This window comes from Saimiri boliviensis, chromosome 8 (assembly GCF_048565385.1).
Source record: "Saimiri boliviensis isolate mSaiBol1 chromosome 8, mSaiBol1.pri, whole genome shotgun sequence".
Taxonomy (NCBI): Eukaryota; Metazoa; Chordata; class Mammalia; order Primates; family Cebidae; genus Saimiri; species Saimiri boliviensis.
Window position 1 is genome coordinate 100660099 of NC_133456.1, and position 13245 is coordinate 100673343.

At 40.0% G+C, this 13245-nt stretch overlaps 1 protein-coding gene across 1 annotated transcript in view; it reads right to left on the reverse strand.

Annotated features, from left to right (window-relative positions):
• LOC101050982 (MLLT10 histone lysine methyltransferase DOT1L cofactor) overlaps nucleotides 1–8153 on the reverse strand; it is a 242437-nt gene extending 234284 nt beyond the window's left edge. Inside the window, exon 1 of the mRNA XM_074404933.1 lies at nucleotides 8016–8153. The gene's annotated coding sequence lies outside the window, so the exon portion shown is untranslated. The remainder of the gene's footprint in view (nucleotides 1–8015) is intronic.
• Nucleotides 8154–13245: the final 5092 nt, after the last annotated feature.

A 13245-nucleotide genomic window follows, 5' to 3' on the forward strand; every position in this document is an offset into this window, starting at 1 on the left:
GTTCTTCTGATAAAGGGGGGAAGAAAAGGTAGCATGGCTATTTTTCCATTTCAAATTAATTGCTATAAATCTGTTTAAGAGTGATAATACATATACAGCACAATCAAAGCATATATAGCAAATAAATTCCGATGTTTTAAAAGCTGAGATATACAAATTAATGGCAATTAAAATGTACACTAAAACACAATGAGAATTCACAGTACATTTAGAAAAGGTGACTACAAGACTACATAATGCGAATTCTTTTTTGGGATGTGACAACAATTAATACATTTCTGGACATATAATAATTATATTTTTAAACAATCTTAATTTATAAAACTAAAACATCCTTTAAACAAAACTATACTGTTTTGTGTATCTTAACCATATATTTTATCTTCAGTCTTATACAAAAGATATCAGTTCAATATCCAAGTCCTCTTCCGACTCTTAGAATAGAGCAATTTTGAGTTAAAAATCAATGTGAAACTTCCCCTCCCAAACACTGCAACCAAGCATTAATGCACTAAATTATTTAAAAATACATTTGTTTTATTTTTAATGCATTGGAGCTTAGTTCTTGTGAAAGAATTAATTGACATGTAAAGAAGGATAGGTACCTTACCCTATTCTTTAACACTTGAATGTAAGTAAACACTTGCTATTTCCTAAACAAAACAAAAAAAATTCATCATTTGTAAGAGGATTCAGAAATTTTTAAAAATAGGCAAAATACGCTATTTCATAATAGGCCTGTATGTAAATAATAGTATCTAAAACAAATTTTGTTAAAGATGTATACATATGTGTTCACAAATTATAATTGAATTATATAAAATTGATTTTAAGATACGTTGATGAAAATCATAAAAAACATGAGTGTAAATAACTCATTTTCATTTTAACTAGATATCAAACTTTTTCTTATATATCTGAAGTATAATATTTAGTATATTTCTATAAAACGTTCAGTGAAAAGGAAGAAAAGCAGACAGTATGAAATGGTAAAACAGTTCAAATATGCCGTTGATGATTTATTCATTCAGTATTTATTGAACATTTACTGTGTACTGGGGGCTCTTTTGAATATAGGGAATATAGCAATGAGAAGGTTGTATTTGTCCTTTGTGAGACATATATATATAGTGTCACATATGCAACAATTGGCTGAATATGCTAATTTTCCTACCGCAGAATGGAAAAAACTTGTAATTACATTGGCAGAATTGTTAAAGTTCAAGTATGCTTTTTAAAATACATAGTAGTATAAAAATAAATTACCCTAGGATTTATAAAATAACTTTGTGAAAAAGAACAATTTCATTCATTAAATTATGTTACCCTAAAATCTGATTTCATATTCTCAAAATATCTTTCACAAAAGTATATGTAGTACCTCTAGGATAAAACAAAACCCTGTTTTCTCTAAATATTGCTTCATATAACAGCAGCCAACTCAGTACTAGCTCATCTGTTTCTCCAAACTAATCATCTGAGGCAAACCACAAAAATCTCAAGTAAAGTATTTTATGATGTAACCTCTAACCCTACTATAATGGGAAGATGTATTTTTGCTCTATGGGTAATATATCTTCCAATAATTTTCTTTATTCTTTAATGTAGGCACCAAATTTCTGTATTTGCTTTTCCATAATTATTTACATAAGTAGATACTATGAAAGCAATATTTAAAACCATTTTCAGTTCAGAGGTTAGTACTATTCATATTTATCTCCTTTTTAATTTGCCTTCTGTTTGTGCATATCATATTTAATCTGTTATACCCATTGCCAAGGTATATATATTTCTACAATGGGGTATAGAAACTGAAGTCTATTTCTACATGAGGTTTATTTCTGTAATGCTGAGACTAGGTCCATTTTCCTGAACTTAAATTCTTGACTTCCATAGTGTATAAAATCCTATATTGGCTCTGCAACTAAGTTTTTTAAACAAAAAGCAATTAGAATTCCTGCATCTGCTAAACCTCATTGGAGTCTATAATCTTGTTTCTAAATAAATTAGTTGGAAAACTCAAAACGACACTCTCTTATGATCTGTGCAGACTTTCAGATATATCCTCTTTTACATAAAGGAATCTCTGTTTTTTGTTTTGCTCGCTTGGTACCCAACAGTTTTTACCTTTTACGTTAAAATTTTTTTATGAGCCATATATTTATCCTAGTATGATTAAAATACTGGTGTTTCTGAAACTAGCTTTGTTATTTATGTCACCATAAATCAATATTGTGTCTTTATATATGCAAAACCACCATGGCACCTATATCATGGAGTACTATTTGAAATTTCATATAAAAATACTCTTTGCAATTGTGTTTTGAATTCAGATTCTGTTAATGGCTTTTTCAAGAATCTATTTAATTAAACTTGTTAGTCTTACTAGGTGATTATTTTTTACTCACTATCACACCTAGCAAGTGTCTTACACATAGTAGGTCCACAGTAAATGTTTAATGTCCTAAATTGGTGTTTAAAAGCTAATTACACTCTGAGCTTTATTCTTCAAAGTAAAGCAAGATTTTATTTTGTATATACAATTGAACTAAAATTTCTAAGTCATGATTAACAAAAATGTTCAGATGAATTGGTTTCTCTGAAGATTTTCAATAGTTGAAATTTTAATCAGTTTTTATTTACCAGGTAGTTTAGAATTGACTATTCTAAATAGCCCTCAAATGTGTACCACCTTTGCATGTAACAGTCATCATTTTATTACAAAACAGGCTCCAACTTAGAATCAATCATAATTAATATTGTTAGATACACTTGATTTTTTTTAAGTTTGGTAGGTAATTCTGAAATTTAAATTGTGTGTAATCTAAATAAAAAATCTTAAGATTCAAGGTTTAATATTTAAAAGGTTTGGTTTGGTTAATGGTGTTTGGCTTCAGAGGTATTTCTTTTCTATAAAATTGATACTGATTGGCTGTATTTACATTTTTTGAGCAAAACACCATGTAATTATCAATGAAAAAATACTATCTAAAAGATGCCTTTAGGTATTCTAGGTGTTACATAAACCTCGTAACGATTCAGAGTTGAACTATTTTTTCCATGGTACGGCAATACTGAAAGGTGTTATACTTTGACTTTTCAGAGTATCATCAGTACAGTGTAAGAGTAGTATTGTAAGGTCCATGTTCTCATTTTTTATTGATACTGAAGATCTGCATCTCTGTTACAATTAAAGTGTGATTAAAGAGACATATTTAGGTGTCTGTTTATAGGCTACAATAAGATTATCTAAGTGAAAAGATTCTGGACGTGGAAAAGAGGAAAATCAATTTTTGAAATGGAAGAGAACCTTGAGAGAAATGCAACATACCTTAGACAAGAAAAAATAAATTAAACTGAATTTATAAATACTATTTGGACCAAAGAACATCACTTTTTAAGATTTAAATGTTTTCCTCTCCAAAAGGGGCCACTGCTTTCCAAATCCAGAAACAAGCCCAAGAATATGTTAATTAGTGCATTGTGTCCCAGAAAGAATGAGACTGACAAATTCATTTTTTATTCCTTCGATTGATAAACTGTTTGTCTAGTACATCTTAGATTTTTAAAATCTATAATCTGCATATTTACCTCTCGAAACTGTACAGTAACAGTGCCAAGGACCAACATGACCCCATAGGGTGAATCTTATGAAGCTTAACATTCCTGGCGAATTTAAACACACAAGCCTCGGATCACTTTTTGTCAGCCTTATTTTACTGTGGCGCTTGAGAGCCAGAAGGTAGGTAATTTTTATATGGTGGCACTTTACCCCAAATAAAAAAGCAATGATCGTTGGTGCAAGCAGAAGTGGAAAATATAATGACATAAAATTAAAGAAAGGTATCACAAAGACTGACCAAGAATGCTATTTGTCTCTCTCCATCCCCACCCCCATTCATGCCCTTTTTCCGTCCATTTGTTGTTTTTCTCACAAGAATATCATGACTTCTATTTTTACTTTAAATGAAACAAAAAATGTCTGAAACAGTGAATGATGTAAAACGATTCACCTACTATCAACTACGTAACACATAAACATATGAAGCTATTCTAAACATTCAAAGACTTATAAATAAAAAATGTAAATTGAGGGGAACTCTGGGAGGATGAGTGTGAAACGAATGAACAGACTGAAAACACTTGATTTTCAACACCGATTTTTTTTCTGTTCAAACCTTTTCATAGTTACACCTCAAATGATTTCTTAAATAAAAATTTCTCCCTATACCTCTAAATAACTGAATGATTTCCATGAGGGAATGCAAGTTTAGAAAGAAGACCCGCAAAATGAAAGTGTTAAAATGCAAGCAACTTTTATAGCATTTCAAATGCAAAAACACAACCGACACTACCTTTAACTGACTCTTAAGGGGTCTTTTCAAAGATGCTATTTATGAGCATCATCTGTTAACTTCTTTCTTGTAATTCAAAACTCTGTCAAATGATGTTTTCATGATGACGTGTAAATATTCCATTAAAGATCAATTCTAATTGGTTTTTAAAAATCCACCTTGGGAAACAGTGCTTCATAACACAGAGACTAGTAATGAGTATTTTAGAAGGAATTTCCGCAAAGTCTATCATAAACCTACGTCGAAATTACTCTCTTGCCCTAGTAAGGTTTGGACCACAGGATTGAAATTATTTCTTCTTGGGCGTTCACGCACGATGACTCTGGTCTTGTCGACAAGACTCCCAAGCACTTGTTGGAAATCTTCATTTAAAAAAAAAAACAAAAAACTGTGACGTTGCCCAGAAAGATTTCTTCCACATGCCTCACAAAGAAAAACACAGTTTATTAAGTGGGTTACAATTATTTGTTTCTAAAACGTGGTTAAAAAGCAAATTAAACGTTTTTCCCTTTTGAAATTCCCTATTTTGAAAACGCATTTCACGTTAAGAAAGGAAGCCCGTTTTTGTCAGGGGTAGCTCAGCCTTTCCTTTCAAAACTTCATGTGTACAAAGAAGAGCTGAGTAATCAGTAGTAAGGATAGCGAAACGTGCTTTTCCGAACTCCTTTGAACCCTGACTTTTTCTTAAATGGATATTTCAAATATTAAATAATCTGCTGTAACCTTCCGGATACTGAATAAAAACTGCCCACGCCTGTCTCTCATCTATTACTTTGTAAACACATGTATGCTGCTTTCCCTTTTCCCAACGTGTGCGGGGCAGGCTCGCCCGGCTTCCCTCAATTTCGCCGCACGCTGTAAAAGCTCCTGCCTCCGAGGTCTTCAGCTCGGAACCCTCGCTGACCGAGTCTGGTCGTAAAACTTGCTGCGCCGGCCCGACCCGGCCTGGCCGGAGCTCAGGAGTCCGAGGAGGCGCGGACCCGAGTTGGGTTGGCCCGCGGGACCCCTCCCTCGGTCCCGACGCGCTCGGCTAACGACGGCGCGAGGGCAGAACAATGGGGGCTGCCGGGCGGGCGCGAGAAGCCGAGTCCCGCTTCCTCCGCCGCGCCGGCCGCGCGCCCGGTCCCCGCCCCCCGCGGCCCTTCCCGCCCGCGGATTCGCGCTCGCCGGGGCCGCCGCGCCTTCTTCCCGCGGCCTGGCCCGGCGCTCGCCCCGCCGCCCGCACGCTTTCTTCCCCGCCCGGACCTGGCCGGTCCTCCTTCCCCCGACTCCGACCCATGGCGCTTCCTCCCACAACTCCAGCTTCTTCCCTGCAGCCGCCGCCTTCCCGCCCTTTTCTGAATGTATTTTTACAATTTCCTCTTCATTTCCAAAAGTGCCCGAGAAGTCTCGCTTCCATCTTAATGTTGATTTGCTATTTCCCTGCGGAAAAGATTTCCTCAGGAAACCCCAAATCTAAAAGGAAATACAGCCAACCCCAGAACACTTTTAACCCTTAAGACATCTTGTATTAAAAAAAAAAAAAAAATTAACTCATGTATGTCTTAAAACCGGCCCAAGAACCATCCCTTTTTATTTCCTCCTGCAAATCTATTATTTTAAACGCTCCATCTAGTGCCTTCGGACTAGAGGGCAGAGAATGTGCCCGGCAGCACGCAGCAAATCAGAGGTTTTATCTTACGCCTCCTGGGACAGGGAAAAAAGTGGAACGTGGCCGAGGGAGCTTCCAGGGCAGAAAAGCGACACAATTCGCTGGGGACGCCGCCGAGCCAAGCCAGGCGGGGGAGGCGCGGCGGGGGCGCCGAGGGCTCTCGGGCTCGCGGCCCGGGCGCCGCAGCGAGGAGGGGAGGCGGTTTTAAGTCGTGGGGGCTGGGAGGGCGGCGGGTCGGGCGTGACGAGACTTTGGAGGCAGGATGGGGCGGCGGTGGAGTTGCCTGGGTTTTCTCACCCCCCCGACACACATACCCCAAGAAAAAAAGGAAAGTTGGAGGGAGGCGGAGAGGAGGGCAGCCATCCCCATTTCCTCCCTGCGACGCCGCGGAAGGGCTGGGGCCGCGTGGGCCAGAGAGAGGGCGCGGGACGAGGCGGGCCAATCGCAGTCAACAGGTCCAGGCCTCGGCGGGGCAGCGGGGCCGGACAGCCCGGAGGCCGGCGCCCCCTCCCCTCGGCTGCCCGTCCCTCCCCTCCCTCGCTAGCCTGGCGCAGCAGGGGAGGCCGGGCCCGGCCCTCCCCGCCCCGCCCGGGCCTCGCAGCGGCCGCCTCCGCCGGGGCTGTGGAAGTGGGGGTGGGGCGGGGGTTCCCCGCCGGAGAATCCTCCCCCGGGGTTGGCGGCGGGGGCGGCGGCGGGGGCGGGGAGCCCGAGCGCGGAATGGAGGATTAGGAAGGACTCGAGCTCGGCACGAGCGCGGCCCGCGCGAGGGATCCTGGGTAAAAAGTGGCCGCGCGGCACCGGGAGAACACGACGAGGAGCCGGGGTCAGAGGTCAGGGCCCTGGAGCCCCGTGTGCAGAGCCCCCCACGTGAACGCAGCGAGCAAGAGAAACCTTTTTGTTTTCAACCGCACCAGCATGCTCCCCTATTGACCGAGCTGCTTTTCCCGGGCTGCTGGAGAGAGGAGCTCCATCGCGGATCTCCTAACCCCACCCCCGCCTTTCCACCGCCAACACACTTCCCAACTCAACCCTTCCTCTCAACTCCCATCCCAGCCCCCGTCCCAGGCTTGCAATAACTCAGTAAATTTGCTTTAACAACAAGTGGGGGTGGTTGCATTTACTCCTCCCTCTCCTCTCTCCTCCCCCTCTTCTTGCTGCGGCTCTTGACACTACTACAAACCAGGACTATAAACATAAACATGTGTCACTGTAACAGGGCAGGTAATATACTGATTTTGAGGTGGGGTGGGGTGGAGTGGGGCTTGGTCGCCGCTTGGAGGGCAGTAAAAAATCGCGTTTCACGTGCTAGACTGCTTTGGGGGCTCCCCAACACATCGATCCATTTATATAATGCCGAAGGCAGTCGGTCACTTACTCAGCCACGCAGACCTACAAAGCCACACTTGCGAATAACCAGCGTACCCCAAAGCAAATGCATTTCAATACGAATCCCTCTCCTTTCCCAGCTAGTGCTGCCATTTCTTCTATTAGCTAACAGTTACGTGGATTCTTGAATCCCTTTTCCTTTTTAAAAATTCTTTTCCAGATAGCCATGAGATCATTTTTCGACCTAAATAGTGCATGTCTTCCCGTAGTCACTATCTACACATTTTGTGCGCAGAAACCCCTTCAAACAGCAAGAAAGACTATTTAAATGACTGAGTTCGAAATCTGGTGTGCAAAGGGTATTCCTTGGGTTTTGCCTCCGTGCCTTGAGCAACTTCTGCTGCAAGTTGCTGAGACTGGCGCGGTGGAGATCCGCCACAGCAAGCCTTTATTATTATTATTATTATTATTTAGTCTATATTTACCCTGCCTCTCAACTTTTTTCTCATTCTTAGTTCAACAAGCCTAGCAACCACTACCTAAGGTAGAATAAAGCGAATCCCTTCCCAAGCTTTTTGGCTTGAAACGGAGGGAGATACAGAAAATGTTCAGATGGGGAAGTGGTTCCCTTTGTTCTTTCATTGTTTCTCTACGAACTGGTGGAAACAAGGACAAACACTTACCTTCTCTTCTTTTTGGTCCAAAAACCAGACGTTCCCATCAGCCTTAAAATACGCAATCCACCTTGAAAGTAACTACGGGTGTCGGGAGAGTTTGTATTCCATTCTTTTTCGCTCTCTGCCCTCTTTTAGCGTAGGATTAAGTTGCCGAGCACGTTGCTGCAAGCTGTAGGCCCCCACCCCCCCGCCTTAGTGAATCGGTCACGTTTAGGACCCTCTAAGTCCATCCTAATTCTGCCTGTAGAATTGAGGGTATTGGAGCTCTAAACTTTCAAAAGGAAAGGGGCCTGCAACTCTCCAGAAAACCTACAAATACCCCGGAATTTTTTACCATTGTGTTTTTGCACCACATGACCAAATAGTATTTTCCAAGAAATAATAGATATGTCTTTGAGAAAATCATTTTTTTAAAGTTTATACTTAGCAATGCGGGGCTTAGAAAGATGGAGTAAAAGGCAGGTTTGTATCGGCATTTAACGGAATGAGTGCGTTTTCCATAACGTTTGTCGTGCCATGTGTTTTTTTTAAAACACAAACAAAACACTACCACAACTGAGAAAGGAAGTCGAAGTTTGAATTAAAATGCTGGGGGACGACTTTAAAAGAGACGTTTACTTGAAATTTATTAGTGTAAAAATTGGCCTCAGAAGTGAAAAGTAAGCTTTCCAAAGTTAAAAGACTTAATTTTCACCCTATGATTCCATAATAAAAAAGCGAATTTTCTGGTTAATATGTGATACTGTCGGTGTTGAGTGTCCAGCATGTTGGGCATTAGTGCCCAAACCTTGCTCAAATCTGATTATGATGTGATTTGCTGATGTCATGAATATGAAATGATACTTGTGCATCCATAAATTTGAACTTTTTATTTTTTTTCTTTTCTTTTTTTTTTTTTTAATCTCCCTCTTTTTTGTAGGTTCCCAGTAGCTGGAGCAGTGAAAGACAGTGATTGGCTCCAGTGCTCCTAGAAGGATTTGGGCTGAAGCCAGGGGAACAGAACCAGAAGAGGATTCCCTTTCCAGAGACCATCAGGCTCCTCATGTCTTGTCTCTCCTCTTTCCCCTTGTGGGTGCTCAGGATTTCAGTGTGGCTGAGCAGCCCATAGGTAGGCCTCAACACTTGGTGTCACCACTTCAGTCTCTACATGTTTGGCCCTTTCGTAAAATAAACAAAAACTTGGGCAACCCTAATAAATTGTGATTCTGGATATTTGTGTATTATTTAATATCTGAAGGTCAAACTCTACTTTCTCTGATTTTTTTTTTTCTTCTGCATTCAGGATCAATTGTGAAAGGCCGTTGTGTCTCATAGGAAAATACTGCAACAAAACAAGATAATTGGGGGGAAAGGCGGTTGCAGTAGGAAAAGTGGCTTTTCTTTGATAGCATTTAATTGGAATTAAAAGATTCTTGAGCTGTAAACATTCTTTATTTATTCAGCACACATAAGCAGGCATTGTTTTATCACCATCATAATTATGGTGTCCTTTAAACTGGCTGATAGCAGGAAAGATAAGGGAATGTGCCCGCAGATTCAGATCAAGTCTCACTCCTTTCTTTCTTTTCCTCCCTGCTCCCTTCCCCCCCCCTCCACCATTCCTTCCTTGGTCACTAGGGTCCCCCACAGCCCTTTAGATGAGAAGAGCAAGAAGATTGTGGCCTAACCGTTTCTTACATCATGAAAGTGATTTGTACCTCACTCTAATTTGATGCAATCCATAACCTCCTTGTCTCCTATGTTTATAACTGCTTTTTAGCTTGCAATATGTGTTATCTGGAGGTGCCTATTGCTCACCTGTGTAAAATCTCATCCACTAGGGTTTGTTGCTTTACCTTTGTCTAATTTAGAAAGCACACTCTTAGGGCTTTTTCAGAACAAAGCCTCACAAAACCCCCTTTACCTCCAAGGATTTGCAAATTTATAAAGGCTGCATTGAATTCAAGATGGGTCAGGGGGCAAAAAAAGGGTAGAAGGTCACTGCATTTTGATTATGGGTCAGTAGACAACATGGCATATACGTACTGTGTCCCAAACTTCTGTTTAAGACAGGGTTTTTCAATGCCTAAGAACAGAGGGATGGACCCTTTTGGAGACTTACCCTGATTTGTTTAAATGAACCAAAAAGAAAAAAAAATTAAGAGAAATATACTGAGTTATCATCTGTTTCTCAATTTAGCCATTTCTCCATTCCCATTTTCCCATCCCAAAAAGCAGAGAAGATGTGATATTAGATAAATTTAGCTAAAGAACTGTTGAGATTTTATTGTCTTATATTCTCAACTAATTCTGCCATATGAGACTTTTATTATTATTTGAGACTTTATCTTGTGAGTATTATAGTTACTTTTAGTTAACAGCACAAGGGGCTTCTTTTATTCTTTTAACCAGCATACTTACATTGTTGAGGCCTTTGTGATGTTCCTTACTCTTTTCTGTCTGAATTCACTTTGAACAAAATGTGCCCAGCAATCACTAAAACAAATGTATATGGTGAAGAGTTGGGGCGGGGAGGGGGGGGGGAGTGATCCTCATTTAAATTATGTATGTATGGGTGAAAGCGTGGAAGGAAAAGGATTATTTTAATGCTCTTCAATACTTTAATTATATGACAGTTGTAGTGTAGAAATGCAAAAGTACTCTTAGGTTTTCCTTCAGGTTTTCAAAAGAACTTTCCCCATTAGTAAACTACTCCTGCAAATTGCTATTGCATTTCCCAGCTAACCATTTAAAAGACTGTAAATGCCGTGTGCATTACTTCGCTCCAGAGGAAAGAGGTCAGACTGAATTGCAATGGTATTTAAACATAAAATACAGTGAAAATAAATCAAAATAGAGCATCTGAAGGTAAATCTAGCACATTCATATGGGATAAGTAAAGACAAATATGTTCATATTTTCATGGCCCTTCACTTTAAAAACTGAAAGTGCTGATTTTTTACAATAAATGCAGAAGTAAGTGGACATTAGGAATATATTTCAATCTGTACTGGCTACAGATTTTCCTTTTGCAAGCAGGATTTTCCTTTTGCAAGCAGCTTTGTTTTCAAAGCTAAAGCACTTTTTACAATAGTGTGTAGATTAGGCATTCCACACTGAGTAAATAATCACGTTTAATTAACAAACTCAATGCATATCATACATGTGCCTAAATTCACAATAATTTCTGGGACCCACAGAGAAGAATAAATACATAAATGTTAATTTGGACATATCTATCTACATATGTACATGCATTTGAGAAACATAGAAGTTGATGTATCTTTTCTTAAAAAATAATTTGAATACAGTTCATCATCTGAATTGGGTTCATCTTTGATTGTAGAGGCAGCTGACATGGTCAACAAATTTATCAAAGAAACCCCCTGGCTTTTGAAGAATAGTACTTTATACATCTGGATCTGCACATCAGGCAAAGTAAGTAAATTATTGCATAACTTTAAGCATAATTGATAACAGACACCTTTAATTTTTCATCCCCATTCTTTTGGCCAGCTTTCGCATTAATAATCTAAGCCATAAATGTTGGTAGCTATTGATCGAAATCCCCGGTGTGCATGCAAATCCATCTTAAAGTCCCCTGCCTTTCATGTGTGAGCGCTCAGGGGCCTCTGCTAGATCTTTTTATCGGGATCGACCCCCAATGTGCCTGGAGAAGACCCCGGATATGCAACGTGTGCTGATGGCCACAAGAAAGCTGTCACATTGTGTGTGTGTGTGTGTGTGTGCGCGCACACACACTCACTCGACCAAGAGTGCTGGATCCTAACACACACATACACACAAGGATGGGGAAGTTAAAGGAACAAAAGAATGTATTAGACAAGAAGAAAGATGTGTAATAGGAGTATTAAAAATGTATAAGTGTAAAGGTGTCTGAGTGCACATATAGAGATACTTGCACAAAGTCTATATAGACACATTTCTCAAATCCCCTGGCCTTTATTTTTCTCTATTTGACCTAACAGATTATGCCCTTAGTTTAAAAAATATATACTTAATATGCTACTAGTTTTCAAAACAACCTAAATTGCCAATATTTTAAAGGTGGAAAGAGAAGAAGAGAGAGGAAAAGAAGGTAGTTTTGAAATGGCCACTAAATCATGTTGCTATGTGTAGGAGGACTAGGGGGGAGGGAGAGAGAGAGAGAGAGAAAATCTAAACGGGAAAGAAGAGCAACTAAAACTACCTGGCCAAAAAAAAAAAAAAAAAAAAAAAAAGGATGCTCTAGCCAACCTTTTGTACCGTCTTCTCAAAGGCTTTCTGAGTTTACTATTTCTTGGCTGACTCTTGGGTCTAAATCTTAAAGCTGGGGGAGGGGAATGGGCGGGGGTGGGGGTGGGGGTGGGAGGGAGAGGGCTGGCAGTACTATATAAGTGCATCAGAAGGAATTTTAAAACGACATTATTGTCGCTGGCAATAGAAAGACTCTGGTCATTTTACTTTTAAAAACAAACACCAGCATCTGCTTTTCCTGGAAACTTCGCTTTCTGCTTAAACGTTATGCATTTTGTCTCCGGTGAAAGTGAAAGAGAAAAACGCGGTGTAATAGATCCAGATGCAAAAGAAAGCCAACTCGGTGGATGGTATTAGCTGTGACGAGGCATTGTTCATTGCTGCCTCTCGGTTACGTTTAAAGCTTGAAATATCACGAGATCCATTCAATGATCCTACTCTCATTCAAGGGACAAAAATGTAATTTGCTGTAGCTCTGATTTCTTGGATGGAAATGCTAGCCTTTGATTTCAGAGGCAAGAACTAGACATCGCGGTTTGTACACACATTGATTAAGTTGAAGAGCGGCGATTACATCTGTGCTGAGTGCAACAGTAGTTCAGGGGCTGACTTTTCAAATCCCAACCTCCTGAGTTACAGACTCTCTTAAATAGACTTCCTTAATTTCCGGATGCACTTCTTGAAATTCCCAATTCCCTTCAAAATTCCTGGGAAATTACAAAGGAGATGAGGGTGGGGGTGGGGAATCATGGGCGAGATTTCATCTTGTCAAGCAAACTACCTTTTTGTATGTCTGATTCATCTGTTTTTATCTTTCTGTTTTCTTTTTTGAGCCATACCTACTCCTGCCAGCCAGACCAGAGCAGGGGCAGCTGGAACTTTTGATTGTGAAGAAATAAATTATTGCATATTTTTTTTTCTTGCAGGCTCAGAAATATCCGTTTATTCTTTTAATCACGCGAATGTGTCTATTTTTGGAGGAACAAGGAAATACATAAAT